The 17,233-nt window shown below is 34.7% G+C and overlaps 1 protein-coding gene across 4 annotated transcripts in view; it reads left to right on the forward strand.

Moving 5' to 3' along the window:
• Nucleotides 1-17,233, forward strand: part of LOC132696712 (protein MTSS 2) — a 78,243-nt gene that overhangs the window by 1,538 nt on the left and 59,472 nt on the right. The gene's annotated exons all lie outside the window — the stretch shown is intronic.

The raw sequence follows: 17,233 nt of genomic DNA on the forward strand, positions 1-17,233 counted from the left end.
TTCACATACGTCTGCATTTACGCTGTGGTCGCACATTAAATTTTGCCAAGGTTTTGGGTTGTTTTGGATTTATAAAGACATAAAATTTTATCTAAAAAATTTTACTAACTTCGGTTGTATAAGCGGACATAACACCACTACTGCTTGGTTTAGGGTGCCAGGAAAGGTTGTTACTAATTGACATGTGCTCATAAGAGATACGAAAAAAAGTTTCTTACAAAAGTTTCTTATACTCTCCTGAAGATTTAAAATATTATAATTTTGTTGATAGTGTCCTAAAAGTGTATAAGCTGAGGTGTAAACTCCTTAGTCTGTGGTTAAATTTTCTTTGCAATTTTAACACCATTTTATATGGGGCAATCAAAATATGAAATAAAACACATAACTTCAATTTCTGCCTAAACTATGCAAAATTCGAATAGGAATTTTTTATGAAATTGACCATTATTTTAACCAAGGATTCAAAAAATGTCGAAATATATAGGGTGTTCCATTTAAAACAACGAAGTTGATGTCGGCGGGGACACTCGGGATACCTTGTGTACGAAACTTTTTTTCGTATCTCTTATGGCTTTCCAGATCGTATAGTGGATCGTTTTATTTGGCACATGGTGTACAAGATATGTGGGCTTCAATCTGACACATCTCGCAATTTTGTCGATATATCGCCCACTGCTAGTATTTTTTTAGTTGGTTCAGTTTACCTAGACTACATATCCATCAAATTACAGTATCTGTAATGTATAGCGTAATGCACGGTGCATGTCAGTATTTTTAGCGATGCGACGTTGCCGCTTTTCGAAAAAGTAGCATCACTTTTGATATTTTAAATGAGACCCACTGTATATTATTTTTCCCGAGTTCTTGTTCATACTACTGAGACCGTATGTAAGAATTAGTCATATCCACGTAATAATGATAAAATGTACATGGTTTATTATTGAAATAACTATTCGTAATGCACATTTTTGCAGTCGACTTAAAAAAAAATAGTTTTAGTTTTTAAATCAGTTATTTCACTGTTATCAATGTGGTTTTGTTCACCCTATTGAAAAACTAAGCTTAATGCTCGTTAACTTCCCCATGCGTCATTTTGTTTTGGAAAGTTCATGTTTTCATCGTCGTGGTGATCAACATCGTTTTCCAGGTCAGTCTGAATACTGACTTCTTAATTCCAATCCTCAATCTCGTTGCCGCTATAGTCAGCGACATAAAAATGAGCAGTTATAACGGTGATAAAGAAACAAGGAGACGCTGTTCGCCGGGCGGTAAGGGTGGAGAAAACATGTAATAGACAAAGACGTTTGAGAATATATACATATGCATATTATCAAACTTAAGATTTTACTGGATATTAAAGGTTGTTTAGACCACAGCGTTCAAAACAGCTATAATTAAATTTTTATGATATGCATATTTGAATATCAAGAGAGCTGAAATTAAGGTTATAGTTTACGATAGTTAATGTAGGCAGGTTCGCTATTTAATATACGTGCGATTTTATCAAGGATTCTAAAAGACAAGCATTAATAAAAGGATAATAATAAAATAAAAAAAAACATTTTCAGAACTTTCTGAAAGTCTTTTCTTAATTTGCTTTTACTTATTTGAACCACTTTTGAATCTTGACTAGCGGTTTATAAAGTATTGCTGTTCGTACTATACTGGTAGTAGAATATTTTTGCTTCTTTAACCAATGCCGCGAAAAAAAAAATGAAATGCACTTCGTAAAGCTGGTCAGTCTCACTGTTTCGTCATGGGAAATGGGTCAGGATACGTATGCATTCAACATTTCCTATAATGAAAAGGACGCCATATCGATTACTCTCTTTGTATTAATTACGGATCGAAAAAAAGTTGGTCGCTATTGAATAACCTCGCGCTATTGTTTATCTATTACAGGTTTTCTATGGGCGGGTGAAACTCCGTGGCAAATACAATTCTACTGTGCGTGTTTTATTGTTTGGAATTTATTTTTCGCCAAGCGACGACTTCAAAACAAACGTAGATTTAAATTCAAATCAAAGAGTTAGTTTATCAATACAATAGTGCAAATTGTAAGTGTAATCTCTAGTCTTGCCCGTAACAGGTACTATGATCATTCAGTAATCGATTTTTCAAAGTGGTGGTAGAGCAAGGAAGTAAAAAATATCATAACTCGCGGCGAACTTAACTTTTGTTTCCTTTCACGTTACGCAACTCTCCCTGCAAACCGCCTCCATTGTGTTCTTCGTGTTCTAACAATGGGAATCTGTGTCAAATACCCACTTCGAAGAAGACGAACCCGCCTTTCTTTTGCAGCTTATTTGCATACCTGGTGGCGGTGTAAAAGTGGCCGAGGAGAGAGGCACAATGGTGGCGTTGTATTGTCATCCTCTGACTGCTGTTTTCGGTTTTCTTTGCGTTTTTCTTTTATGAAACTTTACGCGATGGTTCGTATTCATAATATTAAACTTCACCTGATGGCATTACACAAAGGCGTAAGATGTTATTAGTGCTTGTCTATCCTGGATGCGAAGCAAATTAATGCGGCGTCCGGAACACAAAATACAAGTTTTTATGTCATTAAACGGATGTTCTCATTCAAGATAACGTAAACGCAATCTGTATTAGAAATAGCTGATGATTTTAACTTTTCGATATGGCTGTTTGCAGTAACAGTAGAATTATTGAGTTTGCGAAAGATAAAGAACTTAAACAAATCTGGATTCAGAGAACAAGAACAAATGTTGATGAGTGGGATAGTGAAAATTTGTGTGTTGTGTTCCAAATATTTTACAGAAGAAGAAAACATAGAACATTTTGGTATACTTCGACCAGAATTAGCATTCGACGACAAATGGATCCGTTTTTTTTTTATTTTCTGAGGTAGTTAGTCTTTTAAATTGTCATTAGGTACGACTACCATCTCCACTTCGTCTTCAAATTCTAACAGGGAAACATCTGCTTCATTCCACGGTCTCCACATTTTAAAGTGTTAAAAAAAGGAACCTTCAAAAAATTTTTGATTGTTGTTGTTTACAAATCGAAGAACTATATAGAAGCCACAAAAATACAAGAGGAATGAATGTTGTTAATCAACAGGCACATAAGACAAATGATTATTTTCAAACTTACCTGTAAGGTAAATAGAATACAGGCACTTACCCTTACCCTTTGAACTGTCGAGTGGAAACAGCCTCACAGAATGGCTCGAGAATCAAGTACATAAATATGTATATACTGAAAGGATCACATTCAAATAGCTCCTTAATATATACGAACAAATTGGAATTTAAATTAGACTTTAAGAACGATACGTATGGCCTCTTGTTAAAATAAACGCTTCTACTTATTCGAAAATAAATATAAATAAAATAAATAAAAATAATTTGAAAACGATCCATTTACGTTTCAAAAAAAAATTTCAAGTTTCTACAAATATTCGTTACGGTCCATCTCAGGCAAGACCTACTTAATGGGTTTTACCACGGTCCTGCGAAGGCCCGCGGTTAAGGTACTGTAAAATACTTAAAACGTATAATACAGATGTTATTAAGTTGCCATCTTCTTGGAGAAGGGACAACTTAATTGTTTTACATTTAAGAGGTTAATTCTGTTGATAGACGCCCAGAACTGAATAAAAGTGTTTGACTCCCAAAGGATTTCAGTCGCCACTATATATATATATATATATATATATATGATGACACTATATTCCGGGATATCATCCGTTCGCTCGTTGAACTCCGACTGGAATCCTGCATCCGACTGGAATCCTGCAAATCTTGCATCCGACTGGAATCCTGCAGACGTTTCGCCAAAATCTCACTTGGCATCTTCAATGCTCGCGCTCCGAAAACACTTCGAACACTCGGAGCGCGAGCATTGAAGATGCCAAGTGAGATTTTGGCGAAACGTCTGCAGGATTCCAGTCGGATGCAAGATTTGCAGGATTCCAGTCGGATGCAGGATTCCAGTCGGAGTTCAACGAGCGAACGGATGATATCCCGGAATATAGTGTCATCACATTTTTCCATCCGTGAATCAATACGTGAGAATATATATATATATATATATATATATATATATATATATATATATATATATATATATATATATATATATATATATATATATATATATATATATATATATATATATATATATATATATATATATATATATATATATATATATATATATATATATATATATATATATATATACAGGGTTTTTCACTTAAAACTCCGCACGCCAATAATTCCAAAACGAAAAGAAATATTTAATTTATGTAAAAAGTAGTCAAAGTGTGGGGTCAAGCAGATATTTCCTAAAGTTTAAAAAATTCGATGCCTGCAAAGAGCTGGGCGTCGCGACGCGTCGAAAAATTATTCGATTGCAGAGACTTTGGAAATACGCGCATACAAAAGTACATATTATTTAAAAACTTTTTTGTTATTTACTCAAACTTATTTACTTTACCCGTTTCTAAGTTATACCGATTTAAAGTAAACATTTCTTGATTAATAAAAAATGTGATTAACGCTTATTTTTACCCATGAATGTTAGTTACTATGGCAACAATTGTCATCGCAGTTGTTTTAAGTGCAATTACAAACGTAAGTTGTTATTGCTGTATCAAAAAATTGTTACATTTTGTCACAAGAAATATCCAAATTAGTTCGGTTTAAAAAAAACTAAGAATTATTATGTGAAAATGGTGCAATTTAGCAATGAGGAAAAAGTAGACATGTTACTGGTGTTTGGAGAATGCAGATGCAATTGTAGAGAAGCAAAAAGAGTTTACGCACGGCGTTATCCGCATAGAAGAGTCCCCGATGCAAAAACCTTTTCAAGTTTATGTAAAAACTTAAGAGAATATGGCAGCTTCATAAAACCTAAAAGAGATAGGAACAGGACGGCCCCAAGATATCCCTATCAGAGATAAAAGAAAATACCGGTGTTACCATAAGTTCTTTGTGGAGAATTCTACATAGAAACTCTTTTCACCCGTACAAAAATAAACTAGTTCATAAACTAGAACCAGGCGATTATGCTAGAAGAATGTATTTCTTAGCGACATTGTCCGATTTGTATAGCCAAGATGCAAATTTTCTCTCGAAAATTTTATGGAGCGACGAAAGTCGATTTCAAAATAATGGAATCGTTAATAGACACAACTGTCGTTTTTGGTCCGAAAACCATCTTCGTTGGATTACAGAAATAGGTAACCAACGAATTTTTAGTATCAATGTTTGGTGCGGCATATTAAATGGATTCCTTATTGGACCTTACTTTTACGAAGGAACTTTAAATGCAGATCGCTATTTAAGATTTCTTCAAACTACACTTCCGGAACTATTAGAAGAAGTGCCTCTTGACACTAGAATGAATATGTGGCTACAGCAGGATGGAGCGCCTGCACATAATGCCCAAATAGTAACGAGGTATTTGAACCGAGAATATCCCAATAGATGGTTTGGTAATAATGGACCGGTAAGGTGGCCGGCGAGGTCCCCGGACATTACACCACCAGATTATATTTTCTTTGGGGCTACCTAAAAAACGTTATCTATGAAGAACCTATCGAAGATATGACTGATCTCATTAACAAAATTAGTGCAGCGTGTGCCGCTATCACAAGAAGGACTCTCCTACAAGTGACCCAAGCTCATCTGTTAAAAGTTTTTGATAGTTGTGTTTGAGCAGATGGACATAATTTTGAACAAAATTTTTGAAATGTCTTATTATGTAGTTAATTGCAATAATAATTTTGGTTATTAACTTGTAGGTATTTTACTGTTTTTTCATTTATTTATCATGTTATCAGAACTAAATCGATAAAAAATAATAAATAAAATCATACTAAAATAGTTGAAATCTATTGTTTGTAATTGCACTTAAAACAACTGCGATAACAATGGTTGCCATAGTAACTAACATTCATGGCATACTTGTAAAAATAAGCGTTAATCACATTTTTTATTAATCAAGAAATGTTTACTTTAAATCGGTATAACTTAGAAACGGGTAAAGTAAATAAGTTTGAGTAAATAACAAAAAAGTTTTTAAATAATATGTACTTTTGTATGCGCGTATTTCCAAAGTCCCTGCAATCGAATAATTTTTCGACGCGTCGCGACGCCCAGCTCTTTGCAGGCGTCGAATTTTTTAAACTTTAGGAAATATCTACTTGACCCCGCACTTTGACTACTTTTTACATAAATTAAATATTTCTTTTCGTTTTGGAGTTATTGGCGTGCGGAGTTTTAATATATATATATATATATATATATATATATATATATATATATATATATATATATATATATATATATATATATTCACGTATTGATTCACGGATGGAAAAATGTGATGACACTATATTCCGGGATATCATGCGTTCCGACTGGAATCTTGCAGACGTTTCGCCAAAATCTCACTTGGCATCTTCAATGCTCGATTTCCGAAAACACTTCGAACAGTGTTCCTATCGCTTCCAACCCGTGACTAAAATATCCAAGTGGCTGGCGGCCGTGGGTAAAGAAGCAAATATATCTGAAGGTGGCACATTCTGCACGCTTGATGCATGTCGAGATCCATGCATAGTTGGTTATCTTAGAGCAGAGAGTAGAAAACTAGATACCATGCAGCCTGATAAAATACCGCCTACACATAATTGCGACAGACAAATAATTTTAATTAGCTATTAATTTCACAGCAACTAAGGCTTACAAATTAAACTTCTATGGTGGAAGGAGTGAGGAGCGACCGCTGTTATTGCAGCTAATAATTATTCTTATGATTATGATAAAAAATACTGGCATCTTTCTTATATTTTTTTTAAATTAAATTATATGCCAATAAGTCGACCAGTTATGATTAAAAAGTATCTTTTAGTAAAATGTTAAGTTTGTCATTTTCAAAACGTTACATTTTTATGTGATTTTGTCTAAAATAGGAACACATGAATTTATGTATATAAAGGCGTTTTTCGAAAAATTTAAATTGTTTAATTTTTAACATATAGTTTGGCAAACTTTTTTTTTCCCAATTTCAACCATAGAAGGGAAAGAGAAAGAAAAGTTTGCTATACAATTTTAATTGGCCATCAGAAGTGTAGAGAATGTAGGGTCTGTAAAAAATTAGGTTCCATTGTTGTAAACAGCTGGTTGAAAAATTTTCAAAGAAACTTCCACATGCTACTGTAATACTTTTTACAAAACTTCTGGATTCCTCCTGCGTCGGTTTTTGAGTCGAAATTGTTGACGTTTCGCCAATCATCCTGCTGGCTTCTTCAGAGCTTGACTGAAAGTTGCCGCTTAGCGTTGAACAAAATGTTTTTTTTCCAACAGTTGGCTCTTTTTTAGAATTATCACTCCATTTCGATAAAGTCTTTGTATGAAGCCCGTCAACATAAAGTATCAATAAAAGAAACTTTACTTGTGAGTATATGTCAAGATTGTACTAATCATAACCAAAAACTTATAAAATCTTTGACCAATAATTATTTTTTCCAATTTCGAAGAAAATGGCAGGCGGCAAAAATAGATTTTTGACGAGGTATGCAGAATCGCTGGAAACAAATGTAACAATACCGTGCAATAAACCAAAAACTTCCACCGTGGGCCGACAAAAAATAAATTTTGACAGTTTAAGCTATGCAGGGAAATATAAAAGAACTAAACAACAAATGTTTTGATGATAAAGACACGGTGTTGTCGAAACAATTGTCATGTCATAATATATAATTTCGTGAAAATCTGAACTTTTAGTTCTTATTTATTTTAATTTTAAATCAGATTGTCTAGAAACAGCCAAACAATTTGTATTTCTTTATCCCTATATATGTAAAACGAAAAAGCTAGTTCGAGACGCTCTAAATTTATTAAAATCATTTAATCCAAACCCTTCATCTTTTAACCACAGTGGTGATAGTAGTAGCAGTGAGTCTGAATAGGTATTTTTTATTAAAAAAATAGTTCTTCTTTATAACAGTTCGCTAATATGCTAATATTGTTAAATAATTAATATATAAATTTTTTTTATAGAGCGATAGTATAACTTAAGTTTAATTCATGTAAGATGTTGTTATTATTTTTGGCATTTAAATAGTGAAACGTATTGTCATAACTTTTGTTTACTATGGGTTGTCACGCTCTTTATTGCAAAGCAATGGTTTAACTTTTTTAGAGCTACGGCTAATGCAAAAATTGTAACAAAAACAGAGCAAAGTGCTTAACTGAATAATAAACCCTGTTAGTGTTTTATTTCGTTTCTTTCAAGCAAACAAACTTAAATATTTTAATAAATATGATAACGATATTTTGTTTTAATCTATATTAAATTAATATTTTTTCTTGTTAAATTTTTACTTTTGTAACACCTTGTATTATTATTTTATTATCTACTTAAATATAATTATTTCAAAATGTTTCTACATTTTGGGTAGTGTGTAGTTTTCATGATTTAATAAAAAACTGTTTGCACATATAGGGTTTTTTTTTGTGAACACCCTATATAATAATTATATTGTATTAAAGTTTGATGTCCTTAATATTTTTTTTCTTTTTGTTGTTGTGTTTTTATTAATATTAAGTAAAATTTATTGGCATTGCAAAAAAAATCGAATTAGTCGAACAACTGGGGTTTCCCCGGCCCACTATGCATCCTAAATAAGAGTACCTTTCCTATAAAAAATACAATAGTCTTCCAACTAAGTTTCAAATTCGTAATTGTCATGAAGCACGTTGAGCTCAATTTAAATATGTTGGTGTCTACAATCTCCGGAGATTGCCCTCTTTATGACACCCCATAGACGATACGGTTTACCGGAAGGCAGGCCTTTCGATTTGCAAACCCGAAGGCAAACCGTATAGTTAGTGGGCTTATTCGCCGGAATGCCGGGCCTGAACTCGCGGCCCCCCAAACTACCCCCGCTTGAAAAATTGAAAAATTACCTTCCGGCTCTGTTTTTCGCTGATAAGACGGAACGTGTATGTGTGATATAAGAGTAAAGGTCAAGATATCAGATCAGTTAAGCACAAATCAAAGAACTATACTGAGTCGTTTTAAGTTTTCAATGAAGTTACTTTAAAAAAATGGCAGATATCAGAACTCGATCTCAGGAATTTATAGATGAATTCGTTCAGTTATATAGATCGGTACCTTGTTTATATAACATTAAAAGCAAGCAATATTTAAATAAACCTTTAAAATTAATACAATAAATTGGTGGAAAAATTAAAAACAATAGATCCAGCAGCTACAAAAGATACGGTGGTTAAAAAAACCAACAATATGCGTAGTTCATATAGCAAAAGAATTTAAAAAAATAAGGAAAGACAAAGAATTGGTGCAAGCGGAGATGTGGATGAAACATCGCTATGGCATTTTCATCTTTTGTACTTCTTATATGATAATGAAGTACCGAGAAAAAGCAAGTCCAATACAGAGAATATAGAAATTAGTGAAGATGATGAGGTAAGTATTTATTGTCAAATAATTTAATGTTTATAAATAACAACCATAAAAACAAAAAACCGAGACTCCTATTTATAACACGCTTTTATTAGCTTCACTTGTATGTGTGTATGCACGAGTATGATGTGTGTAACCGACTCCTTTGGATTCGGTTTTGATACACTTCTACTTGTCCGATTGACTTGAAATTTGGCACCCAGTTGTAGTTCCGGTAGCAACCCAATATTATGTTATTACTAAGTTGTCACCTCCCCTCCGCCAAGGGTAGTGGGGGAGGTACTGTTAAAATTGCAACTCGTTTAATAAGTGCGCATTCGAAGCGCTTGTCGATTAATTTACCATTTCTAACTGCGTTTTATCTTTTTCTGTTTTCAGGCAACAAAGCAACTGCCATTCCTATTCACATAAGATCATTTTCCGAGATCATGGTGACTTTTTGTTTCGCACTTCACCATCCATGTATATAATAGTGTAAGACGCATATTTTTTTTAAGCTACCCTATAAAATTTTTGTACGTACGACGCAATAAGCAAGATGTTTTCTTAAAACCGCATTTCTCGCCTCTCGCTCTGTCAGAATATCGATTAGTAGAAGGGCGTTATTTATAATAGACATAGTTTTGGGGTGCAGTAACATTTTAAAAAATAGCTTTCCGGCATTTCTCGGTTAACCGTGCATTCGAGTGTAGCGGGTTATTGTTTGCATTCCGTGCAATTGCGAAGACTTAAAGGTGACTGTTCTCACGAGTACAGTATTTGAATTTCATGGTGGGTTCGTTTTATTGGCCAAAATACCAAAGTACCAAATGTTTTATTTATTGATCGATTTCATTTTTATTTTATAAAATGTACCCAAGAAACTTGGTTAAATATTAAGTGTGTTCTCTCTTTGAACTATTTTAAACGTTGTCACTTTGTTGGTTGAAAGTCGGGCTACTGTCGAGTGTCTCTGCCCTTAGTACCATTATATTGATGTGTGTTCTGCCCTTCAGTACATTATGACTTGTTGTTTATTGCACTGTGGGGTGTTGCCGCCCTTCAGTGCCGGTGTGGTTATTTGCGACAGGATACTTCGTGTGTCTGTGCCCTTAGTGTCCATTGCACGATCGGAATAATCAGCACTAGTGATTGAGATAGGTACTATGTGTGTTCTGCCTTTAGTACCAATATACTGATATGTGTTCTGCCCTTCACTATATTATGACTTGTTCTTTATTGCACTGTCTCGTGTTGCTGCCCTTCAGTGATTAAAATAGGTGCTATTTGTGCTCTAGCCTTAGTACCAACCTAAACTCAGTTCCAGATTTTCTGGTGATATTAAGTAATTTTAATTTTGTTTCATGAATCTTAATAATCTTTTTTTTTTAGTTTCAGATGCGAAGTGTGTCACCTCGCTGATTACTCATTAAAAGAAATAAATATATGTATTATACATTTTCAACTTAAAATTTTATTGTTCTGATTTCCCCTTCTTACAATAGTTTTATAGACAGTTCTTTTTATGTATGACTGTAGTAGCTGTAAAAAATACCTTGTAAAAATTAACAGTGCCAGCGTTCGAAAAAAGAATAATTAATTACCCATTTGTTTTCCTTTGTCCAGATATTGCCGTGTTAGGTAAATATTTTGGTTAGCTGCCGTTATTTAACATCGACAACCTACCAATTTTGCGTAGTAACCTGATGTGTTTCCGCTGGGTCGACAGTCTGCTGTTCTGCGTCGTATCGTTTTTATCGTCATTTTATTGTCTTCTTGCGAGACGCAGATGTTTCAATTATAACGTGCGGCAATATTTATTATAGGAACCGTTCGATATGCAAATTCGGAGCGACGATGATCCGATCCGAGAGTCGAATCCGACGGTTCTCGAATAACGCACAGGGCGGTTAATAATACGACGATGGAAATAGTCTCGTTATTGTATTTATTATTCGGGTATCGGTGCATTAACCTTCCCCCGTTTGCTTACAACAATAATAATTAACCCAAAGCTATTTTTAGGTTACGCGCGTTCGCCTATAGGTAATCGTTCGTTATTGTTTATGTTCGCCAATTTCGATTGTTTATAGGCAGGATGTTAGCGCGCCCCGTTTCTACTTGCGGCCAGAAAGGTTAACGCGAAACGTTGCACAGAGTTATTATTAGAGGCTCTTTGCGCCTTTCGCCGTTATGCCCACGTTATTCGTCATTTGTAATTAGAATTGGAATTACTTTTATTTTCTTTTTTTTTAAAGAAACTTCCACAGGCTACTGTAATGCTTTTTACAAAACTTCTGGATTTCTCCTGCGTCGGTTTTTGCTTAGTCGAAATTGCTGACGTTTCGCCAATCATCCTGTTGGCTTCTTCAGAGCTTGACTGAAACTGGCTCTTATTTTACTATGTACTTGCTTATATATTGCTTGAGGGGGAAGGGGGGCGTTAATGAGGGGTATAAACATCGTCTCGGATGACTGATTCCCAAATTGGTGACAGGTAGAGACCTGAGTCGCGATTAAGATTGTTAGGTTGTTTATAGATTTCTATAGAAATAAAAATCCTACACTTGCCACAGTGATCCTTCCTTACATTCAAAACATCACTGACCACATATCAAAAGTTCTAAAGAAGTATAACGTCAAAACCAGATTTACCACTGGTCAAAAAATCTCTCAACATCTGCGGTCCGTCAAATTCCATTTGAGACGCCAGAAGTTTACAGCATGCAAAATATTAACTAGGCTCAAGGAACACGAAAGAGCCTTACGATTAAAATTAAAAATAAAACTAAAATTCTTGCATGTAATCAGTTCTTCTACTAACAAAAAATCCGAGAGTTTATAGAAATCTATAAACAACCTAACAATCTTAATCGCGACTCAGGTCTCTACCTGTCACCAATTTGGGATTCAGTCATCCGAGACGGTGTTTATACCCCTCATTAACGCCCTCCTCCCCCCTCAAGGAATATATAAGCAGGTACAGAGTAAAATAAGAGCTAGTTTCAGTCAAGCTCTGAAGAAGGCAACAGGATGATTGGCGAAACGTCAGCAATTTCGACTAAGCAAAAACCGACGCAAGTTTTGTAAAAGCATACTTTTATTTTCTTCAGACATTACAATGTATTTTTCGCAAAGATTACTGTACTTAACCCGGTATTTCCCAACGTAGGACCCACGCGACGGATTCCTCCTGTGTCAGTTTTTGTTAACTCGAACTAGCTAACATTTCGCCAAACACTCTGTTGGCTTCCTCAGAGCTTGACTGAAACTACCTCGTATTTTACTCGGTATGGATAGATATAAGAAAGTGACCAATTGCTTTTGAATGGGATTATCCAACGGTGGTCATTCACATACAATGTAACAAAATTATTAACTAAAGTTTCGGAATTTAAATTCAGGTAAAATTGTGGTCCGTAATAGAAAATAATTTTATACCTACCTGTGTTTAATATTCTTTGGTTTAGTATACTACTTAGTTTAAGTTTATTAGTAATTATTCTTATTTCGTGTGTAATACAGCCTGTGTTGAATCGTGTGCGAATTTTGCCAAATATGTGCGAGTCTAGTGTATCTCAGGAGATGCTCCCACCCAAATGTAGAAAACACTGTTCTATTGAGACTAAAGAAGTTATAAACAATGTTTATTTGACTCTCAGTGAATGTGGTGAAAGTTTAAAACTAGTTCCAAACATTCCTCCTAATAGCGTCATTGTAATGGACAATGCAAGTTATCACAGTAGACAGTTGACTAAAACCCCTTCCTCATGTGACACTAAAGCAACAATCCAAAATTACATGTATAATATCACGAAGATTATACCATAAAGCAATTAATTCTTCTAAAAAACTTGAACCTACAAAAGGAATACGTCTGTGAGAATTATGCAAAAAATCTAGGGCATAGTTTTAAGGCTTCCACCTTACCACTGTATATTTAATTCCATTGAACATGTTTGGCACCAACTGAAATCTGCCATTCGTTGTAACAATGTTTTTCCCCGTGTTAACTCCAATGTCCTCAAACTTATAGAAACAGAAGTTTTTAACACCCCTCCACAAAGTTGGGCAAATTCTGTTAAACATATAGAAAAAGCAGAACAATCGTATATCCATATTGTAAATAATATAGGACAAATAATAATTAGAACAGGCGATGATAGCGATAGTGATAGTGATTATGTGAAGTGATGAAGGGATTAAAAATATTTTGTAATTTTATTTTAGATTTAAACATAAATACATACATAAATAAATAACTATTGTTTAGTATCTTTCATATAAAAACCCCAAATAATTAAATTCTAAGCAAACGGATTTTTCGTTGCTAGAATCATTGATTACATGCAAGAATTTTAGTTTTATCGACTAAGATTTTTTGTCCGGTTTCGTGATTGTGTTCGGTAACTGCTGATGAGTTTATTTATCTTAGCCTTAAGGCTCTTTCATGTTCTTTGAGCCTAGTTAATATTTTTCGTCCGGTCTCTCCAATGTATTCTTGTCTTTGACGGATCGAAGATGTTGAGAGATTTTTGGACAAGTGGTAAATATAGCGTGGGATTGCTTTCGACTTCATTGCTATTGGAAGGTTGTGGTCATGAAGTGTGTATTTTATGATGGAACGCTTAATATCTTTAATGTGGATATTATTAGAGAGAAAAGCAGAGGGAAGGTGTTTTAATTCTAGGGTTCAATGACTCGGGCTGAGATAGTTTTAATTCTCTGTAAACAAGAGAATTGATTACCGATGATTTTTGGGCCGGATGGTGAGGTAAACACAATGACCCAATGCTAGGCCTGACTTTCTATTGATAAGAATTGTTATTAGTTTCTATTTCAATAGAAATCTATAAGCAACCTAACAATCTTAACCGCAACTCAGGTCTCTCTACCTGTCTCCAATATGGGAATCCGAGATGGTGTTTATGCCCCTAAATTAGGTCCGCCCCCCTGAAATTAAATAAAAGCAGGTGCAAAGTAAAATACGAGTCAGTTCCAGTGAAGCTCTGAAGAAGCCAACATGATGATTGGCGAAACGTTAGTTCGACTCAACAAAAACCGACGCAGGAAGAAAACAGAAGTGTTATAGTAGCCTGCGGAAGTTTCCTTGAAAAATTAAGGGGGTTAATTTCAGAATACACATGACGCGGCTTTAACACTTTTCGTCCGGGCTATTTAAATGCAATGCTAGATATTGCTGTAAATTTTTATTGGGTATAATTTCGTTTGATGTTACTAACATATCAACTAGGTGATTACTGTCGTCAAGTCGGGGGTTCACGGCAACGTGTGTCACTTGTCGTGGGGAACCCCGGATCTTTTAAAACTCGCTAAACTGTTGTCCGCACCTAATCGGCCCAAATCAACTTCTGTAGTGTTTCGCACATTATTCAGCTGGTGTTAATTTGAATGAGTGTTTATCAGTTGATTTAATAAATATATTTATATGTATTGTATAGATATAATTGGTGAGTATTTGATTTTAGTTTATATTGATTTTCATTTTAGAAGCATTTATCAAGTGGAAAAAATATCGCTCTTTTATATACATTTAAATAAATATTGTAACGGGTTCAATTTGTCATTGGCTACTTCGACTTATGTTTCTCACATGTAGGTTAATAATGCTCGGAGACTACCTATTAAATGTTTTATTCTCACAATTATACACTGTCTTAATCCTCAAAGCTACTGGTATTGCTAATTATTCTTCACTACTTCATTCTGTTCGAACACACTGTAACTGTTTAATTGCTTGGTGTGGTTTGCCTGTCCTAAAATAAATGTAAATAGGTGTAAGCCCTTGCATTTTTGCTGCAATTTAAGATGTTACTGCGGCATGCGGTCGGATTGCACGAGACGATCGTCCTGTATTCCTTCTTATTTCCGAACTAAAGGCAATTTCTATTCTTGTCCCTTGCTTTCATTTATTTACACTTGTTGCTTTTTGGGGTTATATTTCAATCCTCTGTCAACGCGGATGCACCCGGCCATTAGTACAGTTAAGCACTCGACCTTTGGCACAAGTTCGTCTTCGATTTCCTAAGACGTTACTGTATAATCTCATTCATGTGTGTGTAATAATTGATTATTATTGGTAATAGCGGGTAGTAGTTAGGTAATATTTGGTCTCCTTGCGTTGATTAATTTCTGTCATTATTGGCCCATTGACCCTAGTGGTGTCGGAATCGAACATCGTATTGCCAGTACCATCGGTCTCTTTTTTTGGAACTTTGTGAAACTTCATCGGTCTTTCTTTCTTTGGATTTACGATTTCCGCCGGTGCAAGTGGTTGCAAGATTTCAATCCGAATAAGTTTGTGGCACCTCGTAGTTTTCGAGGATTAAACCGGATTGAAATCGTATAGAAGTTGCGGATCGTCGTCTTGTTGGTAGTATTTTGCTTGGACGTCCCCAACATTATAGCTTAGGCTGGATTAAAGCTAACCAACCTAGCACCTGGCACTCTTCACAGCCACCCACGATCATCAGGCGTAAGTTTCATAATTTATTTCACGCTCTGCAAGTAATTATGAACACCGCAACTCATTATTTTGTTTTGTAGGGTTTTGGTTTTGGTTTTTCTTTTGGAACCAGTTTTTGATTGTTGGTCTGGTTTTGGCTTCCCATTTGGTACTGGCTTCCCTAGTTCCGGTTCAATTAGATTTGGTGCCTCCTTACTTCGTGGCACGTGTTATGAATTCTGCAACCCAAGAATTCGTCAAGTCTTCAACTTAGCTCGGTTCAGGACGTTGCAGTGCATATCTCCTCGTCCAAGAGTGATAAGCATTCGTGCCTATCCCACTAACTGGTGAACCCGTAGGCAGTATACAGAACAGCCATTTTAGAGCTTGCCCGACTCGTTCGTTGCTGGTAACTGGAGGATCACAGATAAGCCTCTATTTACGATCCGGTTAATTTTATGCCTGTTGAAAATACAAATTTCAATTTTTAAATATCAATATAAATTAAAGAGCTCAGTTAGGGTAAAGATAAAGTACACAATTGTACAAAGTACAAATATGTCAAATTTGGTTTCATACCCGCTATCCACAATGAGCCTTTTTGTCTTTTATGCCACCAATGCTTGAATCAATGAAACGAGGTCGTCTCGAGAAGCATTTGAAGAGTAAAAAACATCGTGCTCAAATTAATTCAGATTTGAGTTACTTTAAAAGTTTAAAGAAAAATTTTGAAAAAAGAACAACTTCAACAAAATCGTCTTACTGAGGCTAGTTATCAAATTCCTTTATTAATTGCTAAAACTGGAAAAAATCACACTATAGGAGAGAATTTGATAAAACCGTCAATATCAGCACTTCTTAAAACTAAAAGCTATGCCACTCAGTAATAATACTGTTAGTAGAAGAATAGACGAAGTGAGCGAAAATATTGAAAGACAGCTTGTTGAAAAGCTGAAAACAATAAAATTCAACATTGCGAGACAGCGAGGCAGGATAACTTATGTAAGATATGTTGATGCAAGACATTTTGCTGAAGAAATGTTGTTCTGGAAAAGATTAGAAAGGACACTACCTCGAAAAATATATATAATAAATTAAAAAACTACTTAGATGTCCATGATATACCAATGAAAAATATAACACTTTGTGCTGCAGATAGCGCCCCTAATATGAAGGACAAGAAAAATGACTGCTTAAAATTGATGAAAGATGCGAATTCATAAATGATTCTTGTGCATTGTGTTATGCATGGGAAAAATTTGGTAGTCAAAAATACCTCGCCTGTTCTGTGTGTTAACGCCATTAAATTTAGTGCCGAATATGAGC

Source organism: Cylas formicarius, unplaced genomic scaffold, assembly GCF_029955315.1.
Source record: "Cylas formicarius isolate icCylForm1 unplaced genomic scaffold, icCylForm1.1 PGA_scaffold_10__41_contigs__length_53128322, whole genome shotgun sequence".
In the NCBI taxonomy this organism is placed as follows: Eukaryota; Metazoa; Arthropoda; class Insecta; order Coleoptera; family Brentidae; genus Cylas; species Cylas formicarius.